The following is a 13,660-nucleotide window of genomic DNA, read 5'->3' as shown; positions in this document are numbered from 1 at the left end:
TGCAGGTGGCTCCCGTGAGCCTAAATCGTCTCCCTCCCGGTAAGACGTTCGTATCAGTACCTGATCGGGAGAAGATCCTACAGTGGGGTCACTCGTCTAAACTAGCTGGCCACGCCGATCAGAAAAAGACCCTCCAGCTTATTGCCCGGCACTACTGGTGGCCTACCCTGCACAAGGACGTAATAGACTTTGTTTCTGCCTGTGTGTCCTGCGCCCGCAACAAAGTCCCGAGACACCTGCCAGCCGGTCGCCTTCTTCCGCTTCCTGTGCCTGCTGCCCCCTGGCAGTATATTGCTATGGACTTCATAACTGATCTCCCCGTCTCTGCCGGTTGTACGGTCATTTGGGTGGTCGCTGACCGCTTTTCCAAGATGGCTCACTTTATTCCCCTGCCTGGCCTCCCGTCTGCACCCGAGCTGGCTAAAGACTTTATCCGCCACATCTTCCGTCTTCATGGCCTGCCCCTCCACATCGTGTCGGATCGTGGGGTACAGTTCACCTCACGTTTCTGGAGAGCAACTTGTAAACTGCTAGACGTCACCCTGGACTTCTCTTCCGCTTACCACCCACAGTCCAATGGTCAAGTGGAGCGGATCAATCAGAACCTGACCAGTTACCTCCGGCACTTCGTTAATGCCCATCATTCTGACTGGGTGGATCTCCTACCATGGGCCGAGTTCTCCTATAACAATCACGAGAGCGAATCCTCCTCCAAATCCCCGTTTTTTGTAGTCTTCGGTCAGCATCCTCGGATTCCTTTTCCTGTCTCCACCTCTGTGGACAACCCGGCTGCGGAATCTCTCGTTAGCAAATTTTCCTCCATTTGGGAGAGTACCCGATCCGCACTCCTTCAGTCGTCCGAACGGATGAAAAGACACGCTGACAAAAAACGCCTGGATCCTCCACAATTTCGTCCTGGAGATAAAGTCTGGCTCTCATCTAAATATGTCCGACTCAAGATACCTTCTTACAAGTTAGGGCCTCGGTTCATTGGTCCTCTGGAGGTCATCAGTCAGATCAACCCGGTGGCCTATAAATTGAAACTCCCGGCCAACTTACGGATCCCTAACTCCTTCCATGTATCTCTCCTCAAACCTGTGGTACTTAACTCTTTTTTCAAGTCTACAGGTACGCCTCCTGCTCCGGTTTCTGCTGAGGACGAGTTTGAGGTAGAGAACATTCTTGCCACCAAAAGGGTAAGAGGAAAAACCTTTTTTCTGGTAGATTGGAAGGGGTTTGGTCCTGAGGAGAGAACGTGGGAGCCCCGGGAGAACATCCATGCCCCTCTTATCCTAGCTAAATTTCTGTCTGGCCTAAAAAAGGGGGGGCCTAAAGGGGGGGGTACTGTAGCGCCGGCGTCCCTGCCCTCTGCTAGGCAGGGACGCTGTTCCCCTCACCTCCCTGCTCCGTGCCCGGCGTCCTCCTCCCGCTCTGCTGGCAGCGCGCGCTCCTTCCCGGCCACTGTGCTTAGGGCGCGCGCGCGCGCTCTCCCTCCCTCTTAAAGAGGCCGCGCGCGCCGTCCTAAGGAGTCCCCGGCCAATGGCCGGAAGACTTCACCATATATAAGGCACCTCCTCCAAAATGGAGGTGCCCGAGCAATGTTGTTGCGCTGTTTACTACTCTGCTTCAGCCCTCAGGTCCCGTTGCCAGTTACCTGCCAGTTACCTGCCAGATTCCTGCCTGATTATCTGCTACCTGCCTGCTAGTCTGAGGTCCGACGGTCTGCCTTACTACTCCTGTCAGTCTGTCTAAGGACCAGTCTGCCCGCTCACCTGGGAGCGCACATCAGCCACCTGCCTGCTTGCCCGAGGTCCGACGGTCTGCCTTCCAACTCCTGTCAGTCTGTCTATGGACCAGCTTGCCCGCTCACCTGGGAGCACACACCTGCTACCTGCCTGCTAGTCTACCTGCTAGCAAGGATGAGCGGGGCATGGATGTTCTCCCGGGGCTCCCACGTTCTCTCCTCAGGACCAAACCCCTTCCAATCTACTAGAAAAAAGGTCTTTCCTCTTACCCTTTTGGTGGCAAGAATGTTCTCTACCTCAAACTCGTCCTCAGCAGAAACCGGAGCAGGAGGCGTACCTGTAGACTTGGAAAAAGAGTTAAGTACCACAGGTTTGAGGAGAGATACATGGAAGGAGTTAGGGATCCGTAAGTTGGCCGGGAGTTTCAATTTATAGGCCACCGGGTTGATCTGACTGATGACCTCCAGAGGACCGATGAACCGAGGCCCTAACTTGTAAGAAGGTATCTTGAGTCGGACATATTTAGAAGAGAGCCAGACTTTATCTCCAGGACGAAATTGTGGAGGATCCAGGCGTTTTTTGTCAGCGTGTCTTTTCATCCGTTCGGACGACTGAAGGAGTGCGGATCGGGTACTCTCCCAAATGGAGGAAAATTTGCTAACGAGAGATTCCGCAGCTGGGTTGTCCACAGAGGTGGAGACAGGAAAAGGAATCCGAGGATGCTGACCGAAGACTACAAAAAACGGGGATTTGGAGGAGGATTCGCTCTCGTGATTGTTATAAGAGAACTCGGCCCATGGTAGGAGATCCACCCAGTCTGAATGATGGGCATTAATGAAGTGCCGGAGGTAACTGGTCAGGTTCTGATTGATCCGCTCCACTTGACCATTGGACTGTGGGTGGTAAGCGGAAGAGAAGTCCAGGGTGACGTCTAGCAGTTTACAAGTGGCTCTCCAGAAGCGTGAGGTGAACTGTACCCCACGATCCGACACGATGTGGAGGGGCAGGCCATGAAGACGAAAGATGTGACGAATAAAGTCTTTCGCTAGCTCGGGTGCAGACGGGAGGCCTGGCAGGGGAACGAAATGAGCCATCTTGGAGAAGCGGTCAGCGACCACCCAAATGACCGTACAACCGGCAGAGACTGGGAGGTCAGTTATAAAGTCCATCGCTATATGCTGCCAGGGGGCAGCAGGTACAGAAAGTGGAAGGAGGCGACCGGCTGGCAGATGTCTCGGAACCTTGTTGCAGGCGCAGGACACACAGGCAGAAACAAAGTCTATTACGTCCTTGTGCAGGGTAGGCCACCAGTAGTGCCGGGTAATAAGCTGGAGGGTCTTTTTCTGACCGGCGTAGCCAGCCAGTTTAGATGAGTGACCCCAGGGAAGGATCTTCTCCCGATCAGGTACTGATACGAACGTCTTTCCGGGAGGGAGACGATTTAGACTCACGGGAGCCACCTGCATTACTCTGGCGGGATCGATGATGTGTTTCGGATCTTCCTCGAGATCAGACACCAGAAAGGATCGAGACAAGGCATCCGCCTTGACGTTTTTGTCAGCCGGGCGAAAATGAAGAACAAAATCAAAGCGAGCAAAAAACAAGGACCACCGGGCTTAGCGCGGGTTAAGTCTCTGGGCATGCTGGAGGTAAGCCAAGTTCTTGTGGTCAGTGTAAATTATTACCGGGTGAAGAGCCCCCTCGAGCAGGTAACGCCACTCCTCCAATGCCAGTTTGATGGCCAAAAACTCTCGGTCTCCTATGGAATAATTGCGCTCTGAGGAGGAGAAGAGTTTAGAGAAGAAGCCGCAAGTTACCATCCTCCCGGAAGATGATTTTTGAGTAAGTACCGCTCCGGCTCCAGAGGAGGAGGTGTCAACTTCCAGGAAGAACTGCTTGTTGCCGTCCGGGCGATGCAGCACCGGGGCGGAAGAGAAGGCCTGTTTTAAGGAAAGAAAGGCCTCCTCTGCTTCGGGCGGCCACTCTTTGGGATTAGTACCCTTACGGGTGAGCGCGGAAATTGGGGCAGTCCGGGAAGAGAAGTGCGGTATGAAGAGGCGGTAGTAGTTGGCGAAGCCCAGGAACCGCTGAATGGCCTTCAACCCCTCCGGTCGAGGCCATTTCTCGATGGCAGACAGTTTCTCTGGATCCATTCGTAGGCCGGTCTGAGAAATAATGTAGCCCAAAAACGGAAGCGAGGTCTGCTCAAAGAGGCACTTCTCGTATTTAACGAAGAGGTGATTCTGCCTGAGCCTGAGCAGGAAATGACGAATGTCCCTCCGGTGAGTCTGGAGATCCGGAGAGAAGACCAAGATGTCGTCCAGGTACACCACTACGCAGGAGTAGAGAAGGTCCCGGAAGATGTCATTGACCAACTCTTGAAAGACGGCAGGAGCGTTACAGAGACCAAAGGGCATTACTAGATATTCATAGTGGCCGTCCCGGGTGTTGAATGCCGTCTTCCATTCATCCCCCTGACGGATACGAACCAGGTTGTACGCCCCACGGAGGTCCAGTTTGGTGAAGATTCTAGCCCCCCTCAGACGATCAAATAACTCCGGAATGAGCGGAAGGGGGTACTTATTCTTCACCGTGATCTGGTTAAGGCCTCTATAGTCTATACAGGGACGGAGAGAGCCGTCCTTCTTTTTGACGAAAAAGAAGCCTGCTCCCGCCGGGGAGGTAGATTTCCGGATGAATCCCCTGGACAGATTCTCCTCAATATATTCGGACATCGACCGGGTCTCAGCAGCGGATAATGGATAAATACGCCCACGGGGAGGAGTAGTACCAGGTAACAGGTCGATAGGGCAGTCGTATGGTCTATGAGGGGGTAGTGTCTCTGCCTCCTTTTTATTAAAGACATCAGCATAAGACCAATAATAAATCGGAAGTCCAGGTAGATTAGCTGGGGTAGGAGAAGGACGGACGGGATGGACGGGAACCAGACAGGTCTTATGGCAGTCCTGTCCCCAGCGAAGGACTTCTCCGGTCTGCCAGTCAAGCACGGGTGCATGTCTCTGGAGCCAAGGTAGACCTAGCAAGAGGGCGTGAGAGAGTCCAGGCAGAACATGAAAGGAGATACTCTCAGAATGCAGCATTCCCACCTGCAGAGTAATGGATTCGGTGATGAGTTGGATGGGGCGTGGTAAGAGACCCCCATCCACGGCAGCAACAGACAAGGGTACAGCCAGAGGTTTGGTGGGGATGCGGTATTTCTCTACCAGGGACTGTGAAATAAGATTCCCGGCTGCTCCAGAGTCAAGTTGGGCTAGTTCGAAATAACGGTTCTCCCCGCAGACAATTGAGACTGACAGCAGCAGAGATGGAGAGGATTTATTCTTGTCTAGGTCGACCTCTCTGAGCGAACCTAGACACAGGCGTTTCCCGACCTCTCCGGGCAGGCACGGATCCGGTGCTCCTTACTGCCACAGTAGAAGCAGATCCCCTCGGCACGGCGTAAGTCCTGACGGGTTTTGACCATCTTGGTCTGGTCGACCTGCATAGGCTCAGGAGAGTGTACCTGGGGAGAGACGGATTTCTGAAAAGTAGGAGCTAGACGTGGAAACCTCCTCTCACGGGTGACCTCTTTGGCACGCTCCTGGAACCGCAGGTCAATCCGGGTGGCAAGAGTTATTAGGTCATCGAGATTGGTAGGAATGTCCCGACCGGCAAGTTCATCTTTAATACGGCCGGACAGACCCTCCCAGAAGACGGATACCAGAGCATCGTTATCCCAGGCCAGCTCCGAGGCAAGGGTACGGAACCGTATGGCATATTGGCCCACGGTGAGACTTCCCTGACGGAGGCGTAGCAGTGATGATGCGGATGAGGTCTTCCGTCCGGGTTCGTCGAAGACTTTCCGGAAAGCCATGAGAAAGGCAGGCAAGTCGGACACCAGGGGTCTCCTCTCTCCCATAGAGGATTTAGCCAGGCCAGGGCCTCCCCGGTGAGATGGGACATGATGAAGGCAATTTTGGCCTGGTCGGAGTTAAACTGGTGGGACAGGAGTTCAAAGTGCAGGGTGCACTGATTTATGAAGCCCCGAGCCTGGGCGGAGTCGCCTCCGAAGCGAGGAGGTGCAGAAAGCCGGGGTCCGGGGTTGAATACCATGGTATTAGTGGACAGCGGAGCTGCCGGATTGCGAGTCATGGCACTGGCGGAGGTTGCTGGCGGAGCAGTCAGAGTGTCCAGGCGAGAATTGACATTCCGCAGGTGACCCAGGATGGACTCCTGTTGGGACCTCTGACGGGACAGTTCATGACACAGGTCCGAGAGCGAGGGAGCTTGGGTGCCACCGGGTTCCATGGCCCGAGCAAACTGTAACGGGTCTGGGAGGCGGAACCTCTGAGCTACTATACAAGGGGGCGGTCCTTGAAAGGGAGCGGGTGGCGACCAGGCAGGCAGTCACAGCAGGTGACCGGGACAGTCTCTAGAAGAACAGGCAGGAGGTCACGGCAAGTGACCGGGGCAGTCTCTGGATGAACGGGCAGATGGTCACGGCAAGTGACCGGGGCAGTCTCTGGGTGAACGGGCAGATGGTCACGGCAAGTGACCGGGGCAGTCTCTGGGTGAACGGGCAGATGGTCACGGCAAGTGACCGGGGCAGTCTCTGGGTAAAGGGTTGGTACGACCTGTGGCGGCTGATGGTAGACGTGAGCTCCCAGGTGAGCAGGCGAGAGTCTCTGGATAAACGGGTGGTCACACCATGTGACGGCTGAGCCTCCAGGAAGACCAACAGACAGGCGGCAGATGAGCGCTCCCAGGTGAGTGGGCAGAAGTCTCTGGACAGGCAGGTGGTCACAGCACGTGACGACAGAGCCTCCAGGTAGGCTAGCAGGCAGGTAGCAGATGTGCGCTCCCAGGTGAGCGGGCAAGCTGGTCCATAGACAGACTGACAAGAGTTGGAAGGCAGACCGTCGGACGTCAGGCAAGCAGGCAGGTAGTTGATGTGCGCTCCCAGGTGAGCGGGCAAGCTGGTCCTTAGACAGACTGACAGGAGTAGTAAGGCAGACCGTCGGACCTCAGGCTAGCAGGCAGGTAGCAGAATATCAGGCAGGAATAAGACAGCAAGCTGGCAGGAATCTGGCAGGTATCTGGCAGGTAACTGGCAATGGGACCTGAGGGATGAAGCAGAGTAGTGAACAGTGCAACAACATTGCTCGGGCACCTCCATTTTGGAGGAGGTGCCTTATATATGGTGAAGTCCTCCGGCCATTGGCCGGGGACTCCTTAGGACGGCACGCGCGGCCCCTTTAAGAGGGAGGGAGAGCGCGCGCGCCCTAAGCACAGTGGCCGGGAAGGAGCGCGCGCTGCCAGCAGAGCGGGAGGAGGACGCCGGGCACGGAGCAGAGAGGTGAGGGGAACAGCGTCCCTGCCTAGCAGAGGGCAGGGACGCCGGCGCTACATGTAATACTTATTAATTCTTTTGTGTTGCTAATATTTTCTGTGCATGAAGTGTTCGTGCAAATTAAAGTAGCTTTACAGCATGACGTGTGACAGCTGCGGCCTTTGAACTTTGAGCTAATAGTATAGGATCCCATTCATTCTATTTTCAACTGATGTAACTTAAGACCGGACAGCCAGTGAAAAAATAATCTAAGACAAGAGTTTTTTCAAGTGTCTGAAATTCCAGTGACTTACTCTCATATTATATAATATGTACTTGGGGAATATTCAAAGAAATATAAAGATATTCAATTGATATGGAAATGCGCATTAATAAATTGGGATACAACAATTTTGGGTTAAATATATATATATATATATATATATATATATATCTAAAACTTCATATGTGGAATGTTTGAGTTGAACAGATCTGTGAATGTCAGAGTGAAGGTGACAGATGAGTAAATCAGCAGCTGCTAAGTGTGACAGAGGCCTAGTATGTTTGTATGTTTGAAAAAAAAAATGTTTCTTTATGTGAAGGTACAAAAATATATTTAATTCTGAGGAAATTATAATACATAATTAGGTATTATCTACATATATATATTTCTATATTTCTTTAATAATTATTATTTCTTGATTTAACTAATAGTGGATAAGGGCAACCACACATCAAAATGGTTTACAAAGCAAATTTATATTTAGAATAATTTTCCACATGATAATATTCTTGAATAACTATAATATTATTTTTAATGGTTACCTAAATAGGTACACACCTCTCTTTAGTCAAATCTATGCTACTCATCGATATGAAATTTATAATTTGGTTCTGATATATACATAAATTTTATAAAATAATATTTTTGGTATTAAGGGGGAAAATGTGTTTTTGATCCTGATTACATAATCACTTTTGATCAATACTTATTTTCCACACATTTTAATAAAGAAGAAATAATAATAAGGTACTATGGTATTATTAAGAAGGGTATTACATGCAAAGTTGCATAATTTAATATTTTTTGGTGGTACAAGGTTATGACAAATATGAAATCATCCAGATAATGGAGATATAAGGGTATTTTTTATGGAGAATATAATTACTCTGCATTTGTCATTAAAATTTAAAGGCCTTATTTTTATTTTTATTCTTATTTTTACTCTTAATTTTATTTTTCATTTTTAAAATTTTATTCTTACTTTATACTTCTTATTTTTCTATTTTTTCATTTTTTAATTCTCATTTGATTTTATTTGAGTTCAATAACTCAATTGAGAAAACACATTAATATTTAATAAAGTAATGTCTAATGCAAGAGTATTGCTTCATTAAATATATATTGCTAAGGAAAAAAATGTTTACATTTTCTGAGTAAACACAACAATTCATTCATTCATTTATTCATTCATTCATACATTCATATATTTATTCATTTTGGTTCAGGAGTATACATTCTTTGATATTATTGGTTTAATAAAGATATAAAAACTTGTTTTTTCAAAATACACTGACACCTATGGGTTGGAAAAGGTAATTACACCTATGACATAAAAATGTTCTATCATATGGAGAACTTGATTGATAATGAATTATTATCTATTATTGTTTATTATTCCAAACATAATTTATTTTAATATTTTGATAATAATTAGATGGATATTACTGATTGCTATGGTACGCTGTGATATTATAGGTTAGGAAAAACTGCCAGATTTGGTATCAGATTAGGGAATGAAGACTTCAATCAAGACATCGCAATTATGAATTCTATCTAATAAAGACTTTTAATTTTTATAAATCAAAGAGATTCTCAAAAGTTACAAGAAGAAGCAACTGATATCCGGACGTCTCAGAAGGTAACAGGTGTGAATGCTGAGTGTTATAATAGACTGTGTCCATTACATACAATACAATTCACACCACTGATCACCAGGACGGCAGAGGACGATGATCCTATATGTACTGTGTTGTGTTCAAGTTTCATCACGTTCCAGTGGTTTCTTATCACCTGCAACGCTTCAATGAAAGCTGGTGAACAGGTAATACCTGGCATATGTGTCCTGTATATAAAGGACTGAGTACTGGTTATGGTGCTATATAAAGCAGGAAAGTGTCAAGTTAACCCTTGCTTTACTGACCAAAGACGTCACATCTGTTCCAAAAGTGACACGAGACCAGTGCGGACACACGGAAGATTCCAAAGACGATCCAACGTAAGTCCAGGTGACACTGCACAGATATTAAAGCTACATTTCATCCATGGACTTTGTTTTCTTATCAACTGACACACATGATCTTTCTAATAAAGAGTACAGTTTATGGACTGAACAATAATGAACACAATTATGGACTGTACAATATCTACATGCTGTAATTTATTTCAAAGGAGTTTTCATCCAAAGAATGCGTTATAAAAGAACCAAGAAGAAGACGAGACGACGACCCGATGACATCAGATGATGACGATTGAACCCGCGATTGCTTCAATTTAGATATAGGGAAGTATAATTATACATATTAAATGAATATTTGTCACGGCTTACCATAACATGAATTCACATCATTATATAACAATAAACCGATATTGATACTATTATTACTATTATTATTATTATGGAAATTTAATGATATTGCCAAGGAAGAAGGAAAGAAAGAATGATTGATGAATGTATCTTCTTTTGAGATTTTTCAGTTAAAGTCCTTTTATTCTCAAAAAAGGGGGAAATGTTAAATGGTTAATTATGGAAATTCATTTGGAATGTTAATCGATAATCATTTTTCTGAGTTCTATGCCTCAGCCATCGTGTCTAGTTGACATGCGCTATTTGTGTGTGTATTTTTGGTTCACTACCATATATAGAACAGGTGTCCATACGACTGGCTATAAAAGCCCATGGTACAGAAAGGGGGGGCTCTCTTGCTCTGCCCACCCCACAAGACACAGAATCTTCATGCTGAGAAGCAGATGACATGTAGGCCTGGACACATGCTGGACAAAGACATGATTTACCAGACAGGATCCAAGGAAAGATGGGTGAATCTCAACAATTAAGCTAATTATGGACAAATGGACAATTACTTTATAACTAATTATTGTATGTACCTGCTGCAATCTGATTCTTTTTAATGGACAATCCAAGAATAAATAGATACATTTTTTTATAAGAATATCGTGATATTGATACTTTGAGAAGTCCTCAGTAGAAAAAAATAATACATGAAGAGTATTATTTTACAATGGTGAGCCAGCCAGTCCTGTTTTTTTGTTTTTTAAATTAAGTAAGTGAATTTCTTCCGTGAACAAGGGGGGAGTCCTGACGAGCTGAACAGCTGTTGTTCACGTGTCAGTAAATTCACTAGTTTGTCACGAGAAGCAGAAAGGACCTACAGACTGAGGAAAGACAGGAAGCAGAGGTACTAACAAGGAACAGAATCACACAGGAAAAGAATCAGACGAACTGAAGACAGGACGTGCTGATAAAGAGAAGCCAAGGAATCTTAAGGTAAGCAAAATATGGATATAATTTCTTCTTTTGCTAAACAAAGTAATATTAATTTCAAAGTTAATGTAGGAGATGACATAGAAGTTTTGTGGCTCAGTTTATACAAAGAATGTGAATTGCAGAATTTACAGTTAACTTCTAAATTGGTAAAGAGAGACAAACAGAAATTGAGAAATATTCTACATTTGGTAGATTTTTTTCATAGTCTTGTGTTAGAGATTTCTAAGCAGGAAAATAGTGTAGAAGTGTCAGACGGTGATACTGATTCAGACTGTAATGTGGAAAATGAACAAGAAGTAAGACACATGTCTGTAACTGAAGGTGACCTTGGGTCTGACCAAGAGACGGACATACAGAAACCTGACATGGGAGGAGACATGACTGACATACGAGAAACCGACATACTAGGTGATGTGGGAGGAGACGTGAGTGACGTAGGAGGAACGGACGTACAAGAGCCACTAAAAATATCAGAGAATTCTGGAATTACCCAGGCTCAACTCCAAATTAAAATGAGGAAAAATTTGCTGAAATTATACAAAATCATGCCAAAATATGATGTCAAAATCCATGCCTGTAGAAATTCAGAGACATTTGAGAGCTTCTCTGATAAGTTTGATTTATCCAATGAGGAGAGGAATCAATTATTTAAAATATGGATTCCTGTGACATTGTCCAGACGTTTACATTTAATGCCCTGTGAAAATGACTCTCCTAATGGATGGGAAAATGATTCGGACAGATTAAGATATTTGATTTATTGTGTCACAAAGGATTTTCCCAACATAGAAGATCTGCAGAAACTAAGGATTGGTAGGAAGGAATGTACATATACATTCATGTCCATATTTGAACGGTTGTACAAAGCTCTCATCAAAAATGGAAAAGTACAACATATGATAACAACTTTTGTACAAAAATTCAAATTCCTAAATTCAGTTTCCCAAGTTATGGCATCACAAAAAAATTCATTATTTGAATGTGCGCAGATGCTGGATTCTATTAGAAAACATGGGAATCGTGAAAAGAAAATAAATCAAGCTAAATTTATAAAACCAGGAAAGGTATAATCTTACCAAAAAAAAATATCAAACTCTCCTAGACTGAGTCATCCCCAAAGTGAACTCTATCAAATACGCAGAAGATTTCATATATGTTATAAGCCATATCAGCCAGTGCAAAGATCCATCTCTCCACAGAATGAGTTAATTCTCAGTCAGAACTGTGATTCTCTAAAAAGGAAAATGGCTGAAACTGATGGACAGAGACAGGTGAGACGACCAATTCACAGTGACGTCATGAAATGTGGACAGAAGAACAGGCAGTTCTCTGAGGTTTTGAAGGATAGAAAAATGTCTTTCCTAAATAGGGCGTTCCTGGAGATATTTGAGAGAGACAGAAGATTTGGTTTAAGGAGTGGCTAAGGAAAAACTGTAATTATAATGTTGTATCAAAATGTAATACAATGTCTCAATATTTATTTATAATCTTATACAGTAAATTGTAGTTACATAGTTTCTAATAGTTCATATATATATATATATATATATATATATATATGTACACTTGTCTAAGTAGAGATTGCGTATAATTGTATTTATATATACGTTTATAAAATATATATATATATATTAATTAATAAATTAGAACTTCATATATATAAATTTAAGTAGCAATATTTTGAATTACATTAGAACCAACCCATATATGTATAAGATATTTAAATAATTCTGTTTCTGTATGAATTTGATATTTAATTTTATTTTCTTATATTTCCTTAGAGTTTTCATTCCAAAGCAGGATTTGATCAAAGAACTCTAAAATGGATTTATTTCTTTATTCACACAGGAAGTGAAAAAATTGCATGATTTTATGTGTATAACATTTTAAAATAATAACAATATATCTAGTTGAACTATAATATATATGTAATACTTATTAATTCTTTTGTGTTGCTAATATTTTCTGTGCATGAAGTGTTCGTGCAAATTAAAGTAGCTTTACAGCATGACGTGTGACAGCTGCGGCCTTTGAACTTTGAGCTAATAGTATAGGATCCCATTCATTCTATTTTCAACTGATGTAACTTAAGACCGGGCAGCCAGTGAAAAAAGAATCTAAGACAAGAGTTTTTTCAAGTGTCTGAAATTCCAGTGACTTACTCTCATATTATATAATATGTACTTGGGGAATATTCAAAGAAATATAAAGATATTCAATTGATATGGCAATGCGCATTAATAAATTGGGATACAACAATTTTGGGTTAAATATATATATATATATATAAAACTTCATATGTGGAATGTTTGAGTTGAACAGATCTGTGAATGTCAGAGTGAAGGTGACAGATGAATAAATCAGCAGCTGCTAAGTGTGATTGATGTGACAGAGGCCTCGTATGTTTGTATGTTTGAAAAAAAAAATGTTTCTTTATGTGAAGGTACAAATATATATTTAATTCTGAGGAAATTATAATACATAATTAGGTATTACAGTATCTACATATATATATTTCTACATTTCTTTAAGAATTATTATTTCTTGATTTAACTAATAGTGGACAAGGGCAACCACACATCAAAATGGTTTACAAAGCAAATTTATATTTAGAATAATTTTCCACATGATAATATTCTTGAATAACTATAATATTATTTTTAATGGTTACCTAAATAGGTACACACCTCTCTTTAGTCAAATCTATGCTACTCATCGATATGAAATTTATGCACAATATATCTAGAAGAATAATTATTTTTAATTTGGTTCTGATATATACATAAATTTTATAAAATAATATTTTTGGTATTAAGGGGGAAAATGTGTTTTTTATCCTGATTACATAATCACTTTTGATCAATACTTATTTTCCACACATTTTAATAAAGAAGAAATAATAATAAGGTACTATGGTATAATTAAGAAGGGTATTACATGCAAAGTTGCATAATTTAATATTTTTTGGTGGTACAAGGTTATGACAAATATGAAATCATCCAGATAATGGAGATATA

This window comes from Phyllobates terribilis, unplaced genomic scaffold (genome assembly GCF_046119375.1).
Source record: "Phyllobates terribilis strain yellow unplaced genomic scaffold, ASM4611937v1 Scaffold_4__5_contigs__length_816908805, whole genome shotgun sequence".
Lineage (NCBI taxonomy): Eukaryota > Metazoa > Chordata > Amphibia > Anura > Dendrobatidae > Phyllobates > Phyllobates terribilis.
Note: the sequence above shows the minus strand (reverse complement) of the source record.